The sequence below is a fragment of the Trichomycterus rosablanca genome, chromosome 23 (assembly GCF_030014385.1).
Source record: "Trichomycterus rosablanca isolate fTriRos1 chromosome 23, fTriRos1.hap1, whole genome shotgun sequence".
NCBI lineage: Eukaryota > Metazoa > Chordata > Actinopteri > Siluriformes > Trichomycteridae > Trichomycterus > Trichomycterus rosablanca.
Window position 1 is genome coordinate 18,669,838 of NC_086010.1, and position 23,640 is coordinate 18,693,477.

At 36.8% G+C, this 23,640-nt stretch overlaps 1 protein-coding gene across 1 annotated transcript in view; it reads left to right on the forward strand.

Moving 5' to 3' along the window:
- armc3 (armadillo repeat containing 3) overlaps nucleotides 1-23,640 on the forward strand; it is a 378,416-nt gene that overhangs the window by 241,717 nt on the left and 113,059 nt on the right. The gene's annotated exons all lie outside the window — the stretch shown is intronic.

Here is a 23,640-nt window from a genome sequence, read left to right on the forward strand (position 1 = left end):
ACTTTCCTCAGGTTAAAAAGAAATAAAGTAATTATTATTATTATTATTATTATTAATAAACAACGATCATCGTTTATAACTTGTTATAAGTGTTCATGTTAAGTGTTTCAAGACTTTTTTTTTTATTATTTTGAATTTGTCTTCTTCCATTTAGTTCCTGTTAGTCTGTAATTATAAAAATATCACAGCATGTAAGTGTAACTTATTGAACCATTTATTTTTTACAAACAGCAGTCTAAAAGTCTGAAAAATTCAAGCAGTAAGAACTTTACACCTGACCCCCTACATGAGCTACCATTTAATAACCAGGAAATAAGCAATACATTTCACATGAACTTAATTAATTAGTATATTTTTCACCAAAAACACATTTAATAAATACATGTTAAGCTGCTCATTCTCTAAATAAAGCTCATTTATTTATGCATGTCTAAACCTGTACAATCAAATATATTTTATTTACAGTTAATTTAGCAAATGCTTTTTTATTAACCAAAGTTAACTACAAATGTGACAGAATAGAATCTAAGCAGTTAAAGGTTAAGGACCTTGCTCAGCGGTCCAACAGCAGCAACTTGGTAACAGTGAAGCTTAAACCAGTGATATTTTGGTTAATAGTTTAGTACCTCTATCACCGAGCTAACAGTGTGCCTATTTTTTATTCTAGGCCCTATAGATTTTAACACACTTTCTCACTTTTTGCAATTAAAGACCCAATCCCAATTAAACAAACTACATATATAAATAAAATAAATCATTTTGAGGCATATATAGCGTCTCTACTGTAATGTATGATAGTAGGCATTCGTCTTTTTGGTGTGTTCCAACACATTTTGCATTTTTATTCAGTTTAATTCTGCATCTTTTCTATTTTTATTTCCTTAAAGATTTGGATGTTGTACTCTACAGAATGCTGCGTTTTTTACTGTCACTTTAAAACCCAAAGTTATTCATATAAGCTTAAAATTCAGTGTATTATCCCCTGATTTGATTATCCCCCTGTATTTATGTGCATTCTTTTGACGTAAATTAATGGGCTCTTAATTTGGAAACAGATTTCCATTTTTTTGTCCTGACCCCTGATAATATTCCTGGTAATAATCCGTTTTAGTTTAGTAAAGTTTAGTAAAATAAAACTTTTAGATAACAGACATATCGCGTAAAAGTAAAAGTTATATTTTAAGGTGATAAATGAATTATGTTTAAAAATATGTTATAGACTGAGAATCCTAAATGTAAAAATGAGAGTTGGAACTGTGTGTGATGTCTGGTATGTAAAATTATAAATGAAAGAGTAAATGAAGGTGTCGAGCTGAAGTATTTAGACTGAAGAGTTCTTGACTGAAGCCCTGCGGCTAGAAATTTAAGATGCTTAATTGGTTGGTGTGTGTGTGTGTGTGTGTGTGTGTGTGTGTGTGTGTGTGTTGTTTGGAATAAGAGGTTCGGGCCTGCTAAGGTGGAATGTGCTAAACCCCTCTGGCTGATTCTGCCCTCTATTGGAGAACATGTTTGTCCTAATAACTTGTATGAATTATTGTTCTATCATGTGATGATAAATAAATAAATATGCATGATTTATCAGTAACATTCTTAAGTTTTACTCCTTACATAAAAGCTCCTTTAAAAGTATATGGTCACAACCAAGATTTTATTGGAGAAAATACATTTCTATTAAAACAGCCAAAGTGACTTCACTTTTTTTATGGATGCAGTAATTCGAAACAATCTAAAAGGCAAATAAAATCATGAAATTCATGGTTCGTTTTTATCTGTAGTAAAATCTAAATATTTGATCAGATGGTAAATTTAACAAAGCAGCAGTCTTAAACTATTATTTAAACTGATAAATTAGAACTCATTTATCATTGACAAATTAATTTCATTTATCATTCGACTGAATAAATGTGGGAAATGCTGCATTTCAACTGAACCTGCATTGTTGTTAAATAGCTTCTGTGGATATGCTCATTAATGATTCAACAAAAATAAATGTAATTTACTAAGTCAAAGAATTTACTAGTAAAGCCTGATTTTTGTTTGAGATGGTTCAGTAAAATAAACAGGCTGCACACCCACAGTTTGCTTTGCTGAAGTATGTTGAGTGAACAAAACACACATTGTTCAAGTCTCATCGCGGTGGGTTTTTAAAGCCTGATAATTAGGAGGCCTGAAAGAAAAAAGCATAATGACCAATAAAAAGCTTAATATGTTTAGCTTGTTTTGTTTGGATGCTAACAAATGCTAACAAATGATTGTCTGAATTATAATATATGTGATTTATTATTTGACTTTGTTATGAAATTCATATACATATAACTGTACATTAATAAAGCCACACTGGTCAAATTCTAAACATGTTTTTCTTATTGTGCCTTAGTCCAAAAATATACGTATATGTTTTAATACCTTGTGTTAATTTTATTAAAAAATAAAACGATTCAATATTTATGATCAGTTTTTTTTAAATAATGAAATATTTATAAACACTAGAAATCAGTGATTACAAAATCTGTGGTTGTTTCAGGATTTTTATGTATGCTTATAGGATATGGCCTGTTTATTTTTCTGTTAACGTAAAACGTATGGCCTATTTATTTATTTATTTATTTATTTATTTATTTATTTATTTATTTATTTATTTATTTTAGTTATTTAATAAGTTTAACCAAATATTAAAAATTCTAATTTATTTGTAATGTTAGTCAATGAAAATTCAAGTATGTTAAATAGTTTTTTTTTTCTTAAAATATTGTTTGTAATCATCAGAAAATCTATGGTTAGGATTTGGTACGTTTAGGGTAACTGACCGCATCCTGTAAAATCCGTAATCCAGTTTTATATTCACTTGCAAACTCAAAAATTAAAAATATATATAAAAAATATAAAAGCAAATTTGACCTGCACTGTAATCTAGCAAATAAGCAACAAATCTGTAACCACACTTGTCAAAAGTCTTAATGTTTAAACCTGATAAGCCTCAGGAATTTCACTTCAGTTAAATTTAAAACACTTCAGTTAAAATTATTAGGATCATTTAAGAAAAGTAAAATAGTAAATTTAAAAAAACTATATTAAACTAAATCTACTTTAATAAATGAAACCTCCTTCAATTGAGCCATTGCGTCTTTCGGTTCCGCTTTTAGCCAACAATTATTTTAATGTCATTTATTTACTGCGTAATAAAATTGTGGAGGCCTATACATTTAAATAAAGTGAATTTTATCAAGGTGGGCTTTTACAGATTCGTTATAAGTACCTGCATTTATACTAGAATGAAAAAAAGGAAGTTTAAAATGTCTAAAACGAAACGCACAAACACGAACAATTTCGAACCCATACACGCATGTACGCGCAGGCGCGTTGGCACGGCCGCACGGTGGCAGTGGCGAGGTGTGATGGTGATGGGGTTCTGAGTCGGGGAGGGAATCCGGGTTTTAGGCCGCGGTGTTTCTTTTTAGTCGGAGGGGAAGAACAAAGACTGGGAATCCCAACGTGCTTTCAGCACACACACACACACACGCACACACACACGCACACACACACACACACACACACACACACACACACACACACACACACACACAGCAGTTCTCACGTTCCCTCCTTGAAGGATCTCGTGCTTCATTTTTTGACAGCTCCAAACCGAGCAGCTTAAACTCTGTTAGTTTCTATTGTTGCTGTTAAGTCGCAGTGAGATGCGCACATGTGTCGAGCCTGGTCATTGTGTTCCCAAAATATCAGATCCCCATTAAATGCACTTTAGTGCCACTGGTTTGCTTTTTACTGGGCGACTAAAAAACCTCCACAATTAAAAGGCCGAGAACCCTAGTTTAACCTAACATGGATAGAGATAGATAGAGATACTTTATTTATACCGACGTAAATTATCGGTCTCCAGTAGCTGAACAAGAACAAAACAAAAAAGAAGAACTAATATAAATGTACAATGTGCATGTAAAAAATAAACAATATGGAAATAAATGCAAAAGATGTGCAATTGTGCGTCTAGTACTGTGGCTTGAAATACAACTAAAATAGCAGCAGTGTAGTGTGTGTATTCCTATTAACAATATATACAAATTATGATAATCAAGACATATAATTTGTATATATTGTTAATAAGAATATTTATACACTACTACTACTTCTGCTATTTCAAGCCATAACGTGGGGCTTTTCAGACTTCTTATTTCAAAATTTTAGTTATGTCTAACATGAGGCTTTTGTAAATGTATTATTAATGACTTTATCCTGCATATTAAAGCACTGATGGATTTATAAATTTTAGGCTACTGTTCATAATTTAAGAATTCATCTTTATAATACTGCTAAAATAGCCCTTGGTATAAATTTTTGGTTTTCTTTTATTTCTTTTATGTACTCACTGCATATTACTGTAATAAAATGACATTAGTCCTAAACCTTATCAATACAGTACAAACGACAAGCTGCTGATTCCCTACTGATCCAAAAAGGGAAAAACAGCTCGACTAAACTAAAAAGTCCGATAAGTAAATTACTTTTCTATTTTACTCATTCTTAAATTACGTTAAGTAAAGTAACTAAACCCCATTTTACATATTTTGCATATTATGTTTTAAGCTATTGTTGTTGCTGCTGCTCTTATCACAAATAGTCTAGGACAAATTTACCATGTGGACTGAAAGTTTAACGATTTCACGTTGGTTCTATAAGGTTTTATAGACGTTACTGTTTTATATGTTTACTTAACATTTTGGATGCTTAAACATTTGCAGAAACGTCGCATGAACACTTACAGCAAGAAAACTGTCAAGAAAATTATTAAAACACACAGAAAATCGTAGAAACATTTGTGTAACCCCTTAATAATCTCATAATGTTGTAATAGCGTCGTCTAGTTCAGGAGTACTACAGTAAGTTAGAGCTAAGTAGTGCTACTTTACTTAGGACAAGATGTTCAAATGAGCACTGATTTATAAAGAGTAATAACAGTCTTAAAAGACCAACCATTTAGGCTGGGTGTTGTATTAACTATAACAATTCATATAGAGATCAGAACCCGCTTGTTAGCTTTTGTTGAGTTCTGAACGTGTTTATTCGTATTTGGCAGCGGAAACCTAAGACCAGCAACCCGCTTCTGCTGGTTCGTTTTCAGCACGGGTTTAAAAGAAAGTTTTAGTCCTTAAACGTTTAAGCACTTCAGCTCAAGCTCCATGTATGTTTTTGCATTGACTTTATTTCTGAACTTTTCTAAAACTCTACTGCGATGATTCTAGTCTGAAACGTTTTTCACATTTAGGTTTGAGTTCCATGTTGCGTGAACATGGTGAGTGAAACCATGAATTTACCAGGTTTTCGGTTTCAGTTCCAGTTTGGTCTGTATAAGATCCTGTTAAATACAGAATGTTCTGATAAAGTTCAGCCATGAGTGATTTTGGATTATTGGTTGTTCTGCAGTTTGATCTTGCTCTGAATCTATGAATCTGATGGGTTTCAGATCTTGGGCTACGGAGGCGTCATTAAAATTCATGCTTATTGTAAATTCAATTGAAGGATTTAATAAACAGGTCTAGATGTGTCTTTAAGTAGGTCTACAGAAAATGTACACATAAGATTTTGAGGTCTTAATGTGCTCGGAAGGGAATTGCTCGGTGGTCCTGCTATTCGCCGATGTGGCTGGAAGCTTTTCCGCACCGACACTCCGACTCGATTTTCCTCTTAGCACAATGTGGGAATATTTACGCACAGGAAAGACCCCTCTACCACATAAAATAAACATATAATAACAAGTGTGTGTGTGTGTGTGTGTGTGTGTGTGAATTATATTGTGGCTACGTCTAAATATTATTGCATTCACGTCAACTTTAAAAATCTATTTGCTCATTTAGGTTTAGTTATGAACCCTAGATATTCACAGCTGACGAGCGGTCTTGTATTTAGGCTTATCATTTTATTTATATAATTTTTTAAGTAGGTGCACCACATTTTATCTACTTGTTCATTTTCCAGCACCATAAATTGATAGAATAGCCTATCTAAATTTGTAACATTATTTAATCAAACAAGACTTTAAAAATTAAATTAATCTAATCCACTATACAAAATTGTACAGTTGCTATAGCCTACAATCCCCCACAGTGCGCGTTGTAGACAAAAGCTGACACGTTTAACATTTGGAGTTTTTTCATCCAGGGTTGATTGAATTCGGTGTTCTGTTTAATGTTGTAATGTTGTGACCATCAGAAAGGAAAATTATAAGCTGTAATAGGGACTGAAAATGTTATGTAATATAAAACACACACACACACACACACACACACACACACACACACACACTTTCCCTGCCTTCCCAATTTTTAAAATTCCCCACCCCAACAAAACGTTACACCCCGATGATTTCTACATTTACTATAGAACCACAGTGCAAAATATTTAATTAAACCCGTTCGCTCGATCACCGATTTATTTCGGCACCTTCAGCTTTGTTCAGGTTTTATTGACTAAATTCTTTTATTGCTGTTTACATGTGCCTTTATATCTAATTAATTAAGATTTGTGCACGTATATCAATATTATTGTAATATTATAATAATAAACAACTGTATTAATTGTAATAATAAACAACCACACCTACATTTATAGGCCTATCATTATGTATTTAATAAAGCAGCTTCATTTGCGTAAATATCATCTTTCCCAAACCAGATTGTGTTTAAACATTTATCACAGCCTTTTACAAACATATAATTCGTGTTTGTTTTTCGGTAGGGCACCACAATATTACAGTAATATTATTTTATCAATTTATTTAAGGGATTATGCTGTGGGCCTGACTAAAGTAGGACGATTTAGATTAAAAATGTTCAAAGTTATGAACACTGTGAGCCGAATTTTCGCAGTTATATATACTTTATATATTCTTTTGCTGTTCACTAAATGTCTAAGAGTAACCTCAAGTGTTATTGCATCTGTACTACTGAATTAAGACTTAAAAAACAGACAACTAACACTGGTTAACATTAAGGTGTTGTAAAATACTACATTAGTAATTAATACCACAAATAAAACTAGTATGTGTTTAACAATGTTGTTGATATAAATGTGAAAGTACATTACACTGTGGAAAAATTGCATGTTTACATCCCTCCTGCAAGCGCCAAGAGTTTTCACTGGACCTCTGCATGTACTGCTCACAAATGAAAACATGGTGCATGCCCTTCCTAATGCCCAGCATCTAATGTGGTCAGTAGTTCAGCTAGTCAAAATTCTACCCCCTGCACATTGAAGTCTCCAGTATGGCACGTTTAGGCAAAATGCTTGACCTATTTGGAGTAGACAAAAATCCAGAAACTTATCTGACCAAAAAAAAAAAGAACCCTGTGTTTTCTCTGCCACCGCTGAATCCGCACAACCCCCCTCGATCCGATCCTGTTCCTTTACACTTCAGAAATCGATCTTCTCCCCTGCCTGGGTGTATACGTTCCCCCCCTCATCCTTCTCTTCAGCTTCTTTCTCTTTGTGTGTGTCAGAGGTCAGGAAGTGATGAAATCTCGGTCCCCGTGGCAACAGGCGACACGTGGGCCAGGATGGCACAAGCAGATGCCTGATCTATGATAATGGGCATTGATAGTGGAACCAATGAGGTATTGATCCATATCCTGGTCTGACTGAGTGCATGGAAAAGATGGAAGGGTTTGGCAGGGAAGAGGACACTGGGAGAGAAGGAAGATCTGAGATCCTAGTTTGCAATGCACGATGAATGAGGGCAAAATGAGAGAACCAGAACTATATTGTTAAAGGTTAATATGGCGTGGTGTGTTTTTTCTGTCCCATTTAACACCCTTCTGCTGTAACAGTTCTTTACTTATAAAGCTCTATGGATCTTAATGGAAAATGGACAGAAGCTTTAAATAGGAGAGATTGGGGGGGGGGGGGGGGGGGGGGGAATCAATTTCCTCCCAAAGTGCACGGCCTAATGGTGATCTGGAGGAGAAGTTCGCATTTTTCTCCTAATTGCCTTTTCCCAGAACATGTAGTTCAGTACTTAGAGCAGCAGGTCAATAGAGCATTACAATTAAGTGATGGAGCATGTTCTTTAATTCTGCCCATTCTTGTAATACAGGAAATCGATTATATTTATAAAAAATGCTGAAGGTTTTCTCTGTAATTTTATTACAGTGATGGATATTCACTGCAAAACTGATTCATCGCCAATATGAATTAAACAAACAAGATTTATCCAATTATATTTTTATATATGAACATTAGTTAATGGATGTCGTTACTATAAACACTTTGCCACGAGAATTCATTGGTAAGGATGCTCATACCTGAGGTATATACGTTTATACACCTACATACATACACATACACATGGAAAATAAGATAATAATCGTAGTAAAAATCTTCCATTCACATCAAGTATAACTCCCTGATATGGGAAAAGGCAATCCCTAATATAAAATTCTGATTAATATTAAAATTAATAATTATCAATATTTTTATATATACTGACACATTTTGTTCCCCTGAAACATCACTGGGTCACAGCGAGGGAACATCTTTAGTGAACGTTACATCTTTATTTATTTTTGCACACCTATTCAGTTATGCTACACATTCACTTTTAGGCTTGTCTGCTGCAATGCTGATTAGGTTTGGTGCATCAAAACCAACATTAAAGCGATCAAGATTTAAATAAAGATCAGAAAATGTGACATTTTATTCATTCAAAAACTTGAACAGGGCAAGTGTGTTATGCCCTGCAATGGACTTGCACCCTGTCCAGGCTGTGTTTCCACCATGTACCCAGTGTTGCACCCAGCTCCAATGACTGTCTGCTTTGAATTCTTTTATTTATTTGGAATCCAAATCTAATCAGAGTTGCAATCGCTGCACATACTAGATATGCTTTTAATTTGGTCAAGTGCTTAAAAGAAATTCATTTGATTAACGTAGTTTGCCTAAATGAAAGCTCTGTTGTGTGACAAACACTCTGTGCCCATCCTCCGACCCTAAATAAATCACTGTTTGGGCAGTGATAGCTCAGTGGTTAAGGTACTGGACTAGTAAACAGAAGGTTGCCGGTTCAAGCCACGCCACCACCAAGTTGCCACTGTTGGGTCCCTGAGCAAGGCCCTTAACCCTCAATTGCTCATTGTGTTCAGCTCATTGTGTAAGTCGCTTTGGATAAAAGCGTCTGCTAAATGCTGAAAATGAAAATGTAAATGTAAATAACAAATATTAGGGCTGATTTTGTGATGTGTGCAGTTTCACTATGCGTAGCGAATGCATTTAGTAGTAAACAGGTTATGTCAGGAGTGCACCTAAAAGTCCCAGAAACAAGTCCCTTTTACAAACATATATATATATTGGATTAAAATATGCCAACGTAATTTACTTGATTAAACAGATTATTGATTTTGAAGCATTCAAACAGGTTGTTAGATCTGTGGGCTCAGGAACCAGGAGAGTTCATTTGTGAGTAATAATACAAGGAGCTCAATTAAGATGTTAGTGGTTCTGATCACCTTAGGCCCCCATTGTGACCCCCCATACACACACACACACACACACACTACAGGTAGTTTTGGATCTGCTTTTTGTAAATGATAATAAACACACGTTTATCAGGTGGGTGTTTTGCAGGAGGTTTCCAGTTTGATTCCTGCCAATCCCTGTTGTCCCAGTGGCCTGATGCCAAGGACCATCCACTCCACATAACTCACATCATCACTGCCAGGCTGATTGTGTAACTGTGTACAATTTTACAACAATAAATGATTTTTAAAAAATAAATCTATATAAATCTAATCGAGCAGAATCATCAGTGTTAGAGCCGCGCGTTACTTTCATTTTGTGCGCGTCCCTCCTGTGCGCTTGTGGATGAGAGTGAAGTTACCGTGGTGAATAGCAGGCTCGCATGGCATCTTCATCACCATGGAGACGCCTAGCTCTGCCCACTTGTGAAGGGGGGAAACGGTCGCCATGGCAACGGCACACACTGTTTACAATATGAAGTCTCACTTCACCGAGAGTCGCTGATGGATTCGATTTGCATGAACGTTCTCCTGTACGGAACACACCGTCGGCCAGATGAAAGGCATGTCTCACCGGAAATTGTCCTTTAAAGAACACCGGGGGGTCTTTGTTTCTCAGGGACTGCTTGCTTGGAAAGATCTCGCCGTCCAAGCATTTGGAGAAGATGTTCATGGATGTATCAGTGAAATGCAATAAAAAAAATTATTGAATAAATGTATTTATCTGTCTTCTGTCGGAGCTGCTTCCTAATCAGGGTCGCGTTGGGTCCAGGGCGTCACAAACTCACCCATGCATTTACGCACACACACACACACACACACACACACACACACACACACACCTTCCCTACGATTATGTCCGTTGGCTACAACTCAAGCAGACACAGAACAAGAAGAACATGCCAAACGTCAACAACCAGGACACATGTTGCTGTGCAGCACCCAATCTACCACAAACACAATTCTGCAAGTGCGTAATTATTTAATTATCCGTTAGTATGTATTTATTATTTATTTATTTGTTGTCAGTGGGAGCAGCTTCCTAGTCAGGGTCGCGTTGGGTCCAGGGCTACCCGAAAATACTCATAGCAGGGCAAGAACACCCTCTGACAGGTCGCACAAACACTGGGCGTCACAAACTCACCCATGCATTTACGCACACACACACACACACACCTTCCCCAAGCAGACACAGAACAAGAAGAACATGCCAAATGTCAACAAACAGGACACATGTACATGTGCAGCACCTAATCTACCACAAACACAATTATTTATTTATCTGTTATTATGTGTTTATTATTTATAGATTTGTTAATTTCTGATCCTCGATATTATAATTAAACTCATCATTTCTTAAAGATGGGTGTTAGTGTAAACATTTTCATAAGTCAAAAAGATGAATATTTTATTATGTTTGTGCATTTTAAGTAATTAATTTAAATAGCTTTAGCGAACAGTTGCAGAAGTTTGTGGACGCTGTGAATTTAGGCTACATAACGATTTCTGCATCACTCATATTCGCATATTCGGATTTCTTTCTTCAATAGCTTTTAAAAGATGCGTCCAAAAAGGTTAATCTGTGTAACTGCTCATTGTTGGCAATCAAGACAATCAACTACATCTCAGTTTACTACAGTAATAGATGCTTTTAATAATGTAAACAATACATCACTTACAATGTGCTGTAACCGCTACAGGAGCTCAGGGAGTCTAAACACTCACATAACACAGAAACAGCAGCAGATGGAGATCACAGGGGTCCAAGCACTAACACCATTTATTTTGTTTTAGGAAATACTTTTAATAGCTTTTTAACAGCTCATCACTTTGAATTATGATAGAATAAATAAACAGGCTTCACACAATATTTACACCTCTCAGACTACATACCTTCCAAACAATTCTTCAAAACGCTCCACAAGAAGTTGAACTTCATCAAGTATAACCCACATTACATACCAAACCTGCTATACTGACACGGTCACCCTTTATTACAAAGTAAAAACTGAGCGTTTATTGAAATAATTTCAATAGGTTTTAAAGTATGTGTCATATTGCTCCAAAACATACATAGTAAAAACAGATTTTTATTAAATATTTTCAATAACTTTTAAACTTGTTTTGGAGCAATAATTGTGTTTGTGGTAGATTAGGTGCTGCACAGGTACATGTGTCCTGTTTGTTGATGTTTGGCATGTTCTTCTTCAATATCAATATATCAATATAAGAGGTGTAGTATGTAATGTGGGTTACACTTGATAAAATACAACTCTTATATACTCGTTAAATACAACTCATTTAAAAGTTATTGAAATTATTTGATAAAAATTTGTTATAAAAGGAGTTGAAGTATGTAAAATGAGTATTTTTATAAAACACTACTTGTTTTGGAGCAATATGACCAGTTGTTCAAAAGCTATTCAATTAAATTCACAGAAATAAATCTACCACCACAATTCAGCTCATGTTAAAGCTAGCAGTTGTGTAGAAGGCAGATGTTCTTATACTGCTTATTATGGAGCAACACTGTCATTTCATCAAAAGACCAAATAAAAGATTAATTAACCAATATATGTGGTGTAGCATAAGGGGTTGGAATTAAATACATATTGTTTTGAAGCAATATATTACCAACAAGATTGGAATTTTTACAAGAGCCTTTTATTACTGGCCTACAGATGTTAAAATCACCAGGATAAGAGGTTTAGTCATATATGAGCTACACTTGTGTTTTTACTGTGTACTGTAATTTGTAGATGGTAACTTAGCGCTTCCAGTGCTCACGGCTGCATGTAGACCACAACATGCTGTGTGGATTTCAGAAGACAAACTTTTGTGAAGTAAAGAAAAGTTGTAGCTGCTTGTCTTGGATGTCAACAACGATAATTTGCTATTATTAAAGCTATAGCACGAACCTTTTAAAAGCTATTGAAAATAGAAATCCGAATATGCGAATATGAAACCAACTTTACCTCAGTTCCAGCCTGGTCTAAACCACAATCACAGGCTATTTAAACACTATAGAAAAACTAATACACTATTGGGAGGAATGGTTAATAGATCTAACAGGGCTACAGCAACATGTGATTCTGAACAGTGGGTTTATTTTATGGTTTTACTGGTTTGCTTAAGTGTAATGTGCTTCCCAGTATTCATCCAGAACTCAGGATCGATTTCAACCAGACACTAAACGGTTCAAGTAAAGATCTAGACAGTTATCTGTTTAACATCACTTAAATTAACCTGCAGTAAACCTTGTTTACCCTAAAAAAGAGAGATTATCAGAGTCTCAGGACTATCCAGAACGGTCAGCACCAGAACAACTGGACTGTCCTTAATGGGATTATAGCGGCACATATAAAATGTCCAGCGCGCTTAATAAAACAAGTTTATCATAAACAAAACAACAGCGACTGCAGCTGAAAAACACAGAAAAGAAGCTGGTTCATCCAGCCATCCACCGCACAATCTGCACAGTTTACAAATAAAAACATGGCAGACTCCCTTGCTAAACGACCAGCATTTTATGGTCGTGTTTGCAGAGGAATAACATGATCTGCTGCTGTACTTCACTTTGTAACCAGCAGAGGTTAAATTCCCCTTTATGCATAATTCATGACTGCTGGGAGCTTTGTTAGGAGCATCAGGTTTCCTGTATCTGCTGATCAGACTTGCACAAGGGTGAGGTGGAACTGTTAAATCATTTTGAGATTAGACCAAACAACCAGCCCTCACTGGGTCAGGCTCCAGCATCACAAGTTTACATAAGGTTCAGACTCCGGTTGATACAGTTACTACCAAGTGGTTAAAATTTCATTTGAATGTATTTGATCTCAACGCTGCTGCCAATTGCTAAAAAGTGAGGCGTATGTTCGTAACCCTGGCCAGGTTTGAACAGCCCGCTGTAATAAATACACATGGCATTTCAGCGTGGTTGGAATTGGATGTGACATTTGAACTCATATTGACTTGCAAACCAACTCGCTGCCTGCAGAAGCTCAGCATTAATGAGACAGACGTGCAGAATGCAGACCAATATCTCAAATATATGTCAATATATATCCTGTGATGGGTTGCTGCCCTGTCCAGGGTGTTCCTGCCCTGCTCCCAGTGTTTCCCGGTGGAACCAGACCTGCAGCGGCCCGGATCAGGATGAAGCGGTTTATTAAAATGAAATTAGAAAGGAGAGGAAGCCAAAGTACTTGGTGGAAACCCAAATGATTCCAGAACCCTGAAGCTGTGCTAACAGTTCTACATACTATTAGTAAATGGTTTAATATGTTATAGGTTATAAATATTGCTTAGTTTGGTCAATGCAATCCTGAGAAAGCCAGCATTCTGGATGTAGACTGTAGGGTAATGTGGTTAGAAATTAGGGACGAGGAAAGTATCTAATAGATCAAATAGAAATGAATGAATGAATGAAAATTAAAGTGTGTGTTTCCCTGTGTCCACAACTTTAGATCTGAAACAGAATTGCACCACAGCATCGTGTTCTACACTTTGATAAGATGGTAAAATAACACTTTCCTGTCTGAGCTAAAAGAAAACCGGGGGGAGAATCTGCAGGCCGTGCCGCCCCACGCTGGGCAGAATGAAGCCAAATGGACTCCTTACCAGGAAATCCATTAAATTAGGGCGCACCACTGGGCCAGAAACCCGGCTGGTGTCTGTTTTTAAAAATTCCTCATTAGGCGTAATTCAGAAATTATCATCAACATGGCTTGAATATGGAACTGCTAATAATAATCATGGTAATGGCGGTAATGATATAAAGGCAGGTGGAGCAGGTGATACCGGCCTCGTCGGGCCATTGTACAAGCCTGAATATGATCTCTCTCTTTCTGTCTGTCTCTCTCTGTCTGTCTCTCTCTCAACCAGCCCTTAATGGATAATCTAAAGCCCTGTCCATCCTGGAGTTCTGCCCCCGGGGGGAAAGAGGGAGGGAGGGACGAGGGACGAGGCCATGGAGGGGGAGGTTAATTTGCACGTATTAGAGAGGGCAGAATTTCTCATTAAAAAGAGATTGAAGTTGATATATGCCCGCGCGCAAGTGACACACTGTACCTCCAGATCCTGATAAGTCCTGAGCAGAACAATGAGAGCACAGAAAGTGGCAGGAGAGCTTCAGGATATAGATCTCGAGCTCACCCCACCTCACACGAGCTCTGTTTCAAGCACAAGCACCAAACTATCAAACGCCGGCGACTATAAAGGACTTTCTTGTTTAAATCAGAGGAGTTAGGATCGGTCCGGATGAATTGGACTGTCGGCGGGGAACGTTTACTGTGTCAGCCGGAGAGGAAACGCGGCAGCTACTGCAGTGTCTTATGGGAGAAAATTGCAGCTTGGCTTTTGTTGTTTAGTCTTCCTGGGTGCATTAAACTGTGTGTGTGTGTGTGTGTGTGTGTTAAAATGGTTTTTAACAATGTGCACACTCAGCTGCTGAATGCACCGGGGCAGCCGTGTACATTATAGAACAAAGCAACTATTATCTAAGCCACTGGAAGCTCCAACTTGAAGTAACAAGTGGAAATTTCTATTAGTGATCGAGTTTTGGATTGCAAAAGTTTACACACACCTTCTGTGAAGCGTATTTCGTGGAGGGTTCTGCAATTTCAACATTTCTGCATCTTGTTTGTTGGTGTGTTTTTATTTAAACTCATTGCGTCCATTAAAATAATGCTAGTTTATCTGCGTCCAATGCAAAGAAACATAGAAAATCCAAATGGTCATCTTACGCTGAGAGGAAATTTGTGCTCCCAGAACCACCAAAATATCAGTCTGTAGGCTGTTCTTTATCAGAGGTGTAGAGAATGCCTTGCAATAAAGAAATGCAACATCCAAAATGCAAACTAAGTCTTTTATATATATATATATATATTTATTTAATATTTTTTAAAGTAAATGGAGAGTTTTTTTTAAAAAGAACCACATGAAGAACCCACTGAGGAGCCCAAGTCAATTATTCCATGGTTGTAAATGACTTTAATTAGGCGGTGTGTAGCAGCTTTTTCTCCAGTCTGCTTTACGCTAATGGTCTGAGCAGTAATTTAACACAATTATTACCCGTCCAATTTCTTTTTTTTTTTACCAAAACAGCTTTTACAGCAATCACACAGACTAGCTAGTTTTCATCCCAACCATCCAATGCTTCATCAGCTATTGTATTAAACCCAGTATCTAGCTAGCGTTTAGCCCAGTCCTTCCAGTTAAATTGTAGATAAGTTAAAAAAGAACTCTTTAAAATTTTAAAGAAACATTTTGAGGTGCAAAGCAGCCTTTATGGACCCTCTTTAGAGGTGCAGTTTGCTTTAATTAAGCACTGTGCCATCACTTTCATTACAGTCTCTTTAAACCAGCAGCACTGGTACTTTTGTGCCCCTCTGCCCTGCTATCTTCTTTTTATCTTAATTAATGAACTTCAGTAAAAAAAAATCTTTCTGCTTTTAAGTTACGCAATCACCTCCAGCAGCAGCTTTTCACAGAGCGAGCGTTTCAGCCCCGGCTTCATTGTTTCTGTGAAAAAGCAAGTCTCTCTCTCCCGGTCTTTCTCTCTCCATTATGTGCCCTGTCAAACAGCTCAGCCCAGACAAAGCCTAGCGACTGCTGCTAATTGTGGTGTTGTGTAGCCGCTCGTGTTAGTGCGGCCCCTCGGCCTGAACCTGGGAGGAGCGCGACTCCTTTTCCTGCACATCTGAAAACCACAAAAGCGCCTTAGAAACCGACTAGAGACAGAAAGATGCCGTCAGAGATATAAGTACAGATCCACTGTATGGACCGGAGTACAGGGGAGCCGCTTAGAATTATTGAATTCATGTGTTTCAGACACAACAGTTACTAACAGGCGTCATAAATCAGTCATATAAAGGAAATTACATGCTTCCAACTTTGCAGAAACAGTTTAGGGAAGGTCCTTTCCTGTTCCAGTATGACTGTGTAGCTCTATAAAGACATGTCCAGCACAGAGCCCTGACCTCAGCCCCACTCAACATCTCTGGAATGAACTGGAACATCAACATCAGCACCCAGCCATACAAACGCTCTCATCTTTTGACTGAATAGGGTACAAATTCCCTTAGACATACTTCAAAGTCTTGGGAAAAGCCTTCTCATAAGAGTGACCGTTGTTCTAGCTGATAAGATCACACAGAGGTCGCTCTGTTCGAAACAGCCTTTGTTTTAGAAATTGGGCATCCAACAAGCTCACGTTCAAGTGTCCAAATACTTTTGGTCATGTCGTGTATGCAGAAGAATAGATTCTAATACTAGACAATACGATTTATAAACTTCCCAACCTTAATAAAGTGAAAATATGATGCATAATACTAAATAATCCTTATTTTTTAAAGATGGCATTCAACCATCCAACCAGCATATAACCTTGCTAACCAACCAATGACCATGCCAACTGACCAAGCAAAATGTCAACTAACTCGCTTGTGCACCAAATGTACAACAAAGCAACCAATCAATGCACTGAAAACCAACGTACATCAAACATGCAACCATTGTACCAAACAGCTTACTACCCAATAACTAACCAATAAACAAACGAGTTATTTAAACAACTACCTTCCAAACTAAGCAACATTCCATCCAACTTAACACAAGTGATTTAAACTAAACATGCAACGAACTTATTCAACTAACCCATAAAGCCAACCTACCAACCGTTTAACATGTTCTCCCTTTCTGTGGAAATTCTGTATGCACATAAATATGTGAACACCCCCCCCCCCCCCCCCCCCCCCATCCCCCGAGTCTGTTCTGTTTCCAGCAGTCCAGCTGTTTTGAGTCCAGGCTTTTATGAACGATACACTGAAGCTCTGATGATTTGTTAAGCTCCTCGTACAGCTCATCCTACACAACACAAATCCTACAGTTTATAAAAAATATAATAAAGCACACAGCACACGGCTCAGCACACTATACACACTACACACGGCTCAATATACTGTACTGTACACACTATACACAGCTCAATATACTGTACTGTACACACTACACACAGCTCAATATACTGTACTGTACACACTACACGGCTCAGCTCAATATACTGTACTGTACACACTACACACTACACACGGCTCAATATACTGTACTGTACACACTACACACTACACACGGCTCAATATACTGTACTGTACACACTATACACAGCTCAATATACTGTACTGTACACACTACACACAGCTCAGCTCAATATACTGTACTGTACACACTACACACGGCTCAATATACTGTACTGTACACACTACACACTGTACACACTACACACTACACACAGCTCAATATACTGTACTGTACACACTACACATGGCTCAATATACTGTACTGTACACACTACACATGGCTCAATATACTGTACACACTACACACGACACACAGCTCAATATACTGTACTGTACACACTACACATGGCTCAATATACTGTACTGTACACACTACACACTACACACGGCTCAATATACTGTACTGTACACTACACACAGCTCAGCACATGCCCTCCAGAGCTGCTGTGCTCTTGGGATGGGTGGGAGGATTTTGTTTTATGGATTAATAAACCTGTTGACAAAAGGCAGGAGAGAGCAGGTTTAAAAAGTCAGATTTTTATAAATAAATAAAGGTAGTTTATTATGTATAAAAGCCCTGTAACAAAGACAGTAATGATTTTTATTCCAGCTGTCCATCAAACACCCCCCACCCTGCTTCTGCCTTTACCACAGCAGCCCAGAAACTTTAGTAGATTACAGATTTAATCTCTGATTTTTCAGTATCTGAACCAGCCCAAATATCGTCCCGCCGCCGCCCCTCTAGCGTTTATTTTAACCACCCAGGCAGATTTACTTTCAGCTGTCCAACATGTTTTTATTCCAAATCCTCACACAACAAACGTTCCCTCATTTTATTACAGCCACAAGCTCACAACCTCTAGAGCTACTCACACCCAGAACTCTTTCATTAATATTTTAAATATTTGTGTAATAATTTGTATTAATTGATTTTTTTTTAATCTATAGATTGAAGTTTTTTTTTGTTGGTTAAAGAAATATTTATATTTTATTTGTGTCTCTGAGGCAATGTATGCAATGTTTCTGTAACTTTATCTAGAGATTTAAATGTATTTTTTAATGTTAACTATATATTAAATGTGTTAATATTTTGTAATTTATTGTATTGCACCATATACATTTAAATTAATTTGATGTATTTACACTATACAGATAAGTATAGCACTTTTATATCGCCAGCACCACCACTACCACCACTACCACTACTAATAATAATATATTGCATATCAGGTTTGAGCTCTGACTTTGGTGTTGTGCAGTGTAATGGTTTTGAGCTCATGTGTGTATAGGTGTGTGTGTATAGGTAAGTGTGTGTGTGTGTGTGTGTGTGTGTGTGTGTTAGTAACTGGATTTTAAAAGACTGAATAATTAATGAAGTCTCGGGAGATTTGCTGTGGCCCTGGGCGGCCCTCTGCCCGCTCACTACATGCATATTTACAGTGTTCACAATGAAAAGCACTTTTACACACATCCACTATACACCACACACACACACACACACTCCCACCACACACACACACTTTTGCTTTTTTATATTTGTTTTAGATTCACTTTATATTTACACAATCAGTAAATTATTTAACATATTTATTTAATATTAAAAACTTGTGTAATATGAATATAATAAAAATGTTATTTAGTGCAAAGCTGTTGTTGACTTACAGCTTAACAACAACAATAATAATAATAAAAATAATAATAATAATAATAATAATAATAATAATAATAGTAATAATTCTAATATTATAAAATTATAATAATAATTTGTAGACACCAGTCTTGGTGCTTTTCTGCTGGGTGATGAAGTGAAATTGTCCACTAACATTCACTTTATTCATGCTAATCTGAAACTGTACAAACCCTACACACACACACACACACACACACACACACACACACACACACACACACACACACACTGTGTTATAATAGCTGATGCTGATTCTGTTAAACGTTTCAGTAATGAAGGCTCTGCTCTGTGTGTCTGCTGCTTTCTGACTAAAGAAATATATAATTTTACTTCCCTTTTAATCTCACAGAACTGAATCATTAAATCATTAAATCTAGAGAATTGTAATCATTATCAGCAGCTCATAGACTGAAGCAATCAAGTCTTTCTATTTTCACCTGATTATTAGGCCTCAATAATTCAACTCCATAAATCCTGTCACATTTTTCATGTCTCCTAGAATTATAATTCATCTCTGTCGTGCAGGGAGATCTCCGGAAGAGTTCAGACACATTTCTGAGTAGAAGACATGAAAATATTACTTAGATTTAAAAGAAAAGAAACAATAGACTTTATATTGTTTAGTGGCCGGCTGCTATTCTGCACACATTATTTCAATAATCATATAGACTGTTTAAAAATATGGCATATAATACTAATACTACTACTACTAATAATAATAATTCTTCTTTACAAACTGCATTCTCAGTGGGTCACAAGGCACCACACACTCACACATAACCAATCCACCTTCTGTATTTTATTAGAGGTGGAAGGCAATCATGTATTCAAAGGGGAACACACACACACACACACACAGAACTGTGTAAGTCCTCACAGACAGTAACACAGGCAAGGATCGAACCTAGGTCATTAGGACTCATGTTGCTTTGGTATTTTTTCTGAAGCTTTAATAATTTTATTTGTATTGTTTATGTTTATAGAAACGTACATGTAAGTCCTGTGAGACACAACAGTGCAGATTCTGCATCTGTGATGAATTTAGGGGGCACGACATTTTAATGTAAACATAAACATATACTAAATGTACAGAGACACACACCCTGAGGGAACCAGCAACAAAGGAATTTACATTCTAATGCTTCCATTTGTTGGAGCGACAATAAAGACTAAATAAATACAGAAGAAAATAAATACAGAAGTCAAAATAATAAGAGAAAATAATTACTACTAATAGTAGTAGTAGTAGCAGAATATAGTAATAATAACAATAATAGAAGTAGTAGTAGTGGTAGAAGCTTAATAATAATAGTAATAATAAGAATAATAGTAATAAAAAATAATGATAATTATTATTATTATTTTACATCTACAGCTAATAATAATTCACTAAAGTTTTAATACAATAAGAACTTTTCCACATGCAAATTAGGAATCAGGTTTTTGACGCAAGTGTAAATTATTTCTATTATTATTTTTATTTTATTTTCACTGATGATGTTCGTGTGTAATTATGAATTTAGATGAGAAATGAAGTTCCGGTGTGTTTGGTTGTAACTGAGTTCTGATTTTCCTCAAAGCAGGGAAAAGCAGCGCCAAGAACCGAGTGTGTGTGTGTGTGTGGAGGGGGAATGCCCTGAAATGTGTGTGTTGTGCTGGAGGAAGAACGAGGTTACGTGAGTGTGTATTGTGAAAGCAAGAGTGTGTGTGAGTGTGTGTTATTATAACAAGACTCAAATAAGGAAAGAAAATACTTTAAGGCTACTACTACTACTACTACTACTACTACTAATAATAATAATAATATTTTTTATGCTTTGGGTTTCATTTTAACGATTTACAAATTAAATGAAATAAATTACTTGATTTTTACGTAGAAAAACATGTCTAAAAATTTTATTTTATTTTCTTTATAATGTATAATTTTATTTATTTATTTAATTGTAATATATTTAATGCTAATAAAAATCATTTTAAAAAAGTAAATAAAAAGCTTTTCACAGTTGTTTTTTTATGGTTTACATATCCAACATATACTTTGGACAGAATCTGAAAGCATTAATTATCATTAATAAAAATTAAACCTCTTGTGATTTATGAGATGAACCTGATTTGACTGTAAATGTTCTGATTTACTGAAAATCACTTTAATCTGATTATTGGTTAAATCAAACATTGATGCTCAGCACCAGAAACCACAAGAGCATCAGAAATGTGTGAGTCTGCAGTACGAAAACATTACATTATTAACTTATTTTATTATTTCTGATCAGGATTAAAAACCATCCATCCAACATCTCCAACATCTGCAAATCCACCTTCTGCATGAACGTTCGGGTGCAGAACAGTTAGAAGAGCTGTTCAATTGTACGTCACTTACCTTTATACACAACATGCCCAAAAGTATGTGGACAGCTGACCGTAAGCTTGTTTTTTACGCCTTCACAGCACTTTACAACCCCCTACCTCCTGCTATAACAGCCTCTACTCTTTAAGGGAGGCTCTTGACAAGACAATTTGTGCCCATTCTGTATGGCTGGCTTAAAAATCTTTCATATGAATGAATTTACTCCTCTTGTGACTGAAACACCTGAAATCAATAAATAAGGAGATGAGGGTGTCCTCACTTTGTGCCATATATTGTTTATAAATAAGGATTGATCTATAACACTACTTTGTATGTTATGTGGTATATATTGCATGTATGACACCCTGTGACTCTAAACATTATTAATAATCTTATGACAAACGTGTGTATGCTACAAACATGGGGTAAATGACTTTGGTTCAGGCATTAGGGTGGGCAGATTTGGTCCTAAGTGGGTAGATGTGGGAGGCTTTGGAGGCCTGACTGAGGGCCGTTAATACAGCTGAAAACAAGGGGGCTGGGAGTGAAGAGTGAGATGGGAATGAATGAGGGCTGAGAGGGGTGAGAGACCTAAAGAAAGAGAAAATAATAGGTGAGAGAGAGAGGGAGAGGGAAGCCAAATAAGCTAATGAAGAGAAAGAGGACTTGAGGAGGGTGGCGATGGACTGTTTAAACAGCCAGACCATGACTGACAGGTCTGATAACTTGAGAGGGGGGGATGGGGGTCTCGGACTCATGCTCGGAGTGGAAAGTGAGCTATTAATTACCAAAGCAGAAGCAGATGTAACAGAAGGGTGTCCTGCATGGGGACGGGCAGCTGGAAGTCATCAAGAACGCAGAAAAACCAGAGGAAAGAGAAGCAAGACAAAGGTGACCCAGCCTGCTCGTCCACAAAGAAGCTGATCAAGTAGGAAATGTGCACAGACGTTGACTAAAAGCACCTCAGGCCACTCCGGGTGATTGAACACACTCGACTGTGAGTCTTTAAATCCGATAGATTGTACAAATCAGGTTAGCGTGGAGGGTCTGCAGAGCATTATTTGGAAGAGGAAGCCCTTAAAGCTGAGGAATGTGGAAGGAAGGGGCGAGTCAGCATGCTAACAGACGAGTAGGGACGGACGCAACATCAGACAGGAAGGAAATCTGAACGGAGAACCAGAGAGTTGAAGGTTGTTCAGCTCCCAGTTTGGGTTTTTGTTTGTCTTTGCACTGGTCTCGTCCACGGAACAATTCAGCACCAAAAACGAAGAGGGATCGAGAGACAGGAACTGCTTCCAAATCCAAAATAAATCATGATCCTACCTAAACACCAAGCTAAGGCGCAGAACAGAGCTTTGTGCGCCCTGAACAGAGTGCCAATCCACCTTCTACATGTTTTATAATGGTAAAAGAAATCAAAGTATTTGGAGAACACCACAGACACACAGAGAGAACTGGGTCCCCAGTGTTTACAGCTGACATTATATGCACTATTACCCAAACCATGATAAATTATTCTATTAAAATGCAGTGACCCGGTACAGCGGGTTCGGACGTGATGCACATGTGTACAGGACTTTGTTTTGGTTTGGTGCACCAAACTTTGCACATCTGGGTGCACTTATTTATGCATCCAATTCCTATTTTATCATTCAGCGTTGGCAAGTTTTAGATCATTATTTTATCTACTTGATGCCCTGTTCTTTGTACAAGTTGCTGCAAACGATTTCTCTCTTATTTTTTCCAATCATTACGCTTTGCAGACACTTACCTTGCTAGATCTTATTAGGGATTAGTTAGTAATCAGAAACTGGAGGTAATTAATTATTAACATTATTATCTTAGTTTCTCTCCAATAGAGAACGTTAAATAAACCTTATTGTGATCGGTGTTCTGTTAACAGAGCATTTCATGCCCCTCATCAGGCTGGAAAAGCTTTTAAAATAAACACTTAAGTGAATGAATGATTTTATTCCGTTCACACACAAGCTGATCTAATCTAGT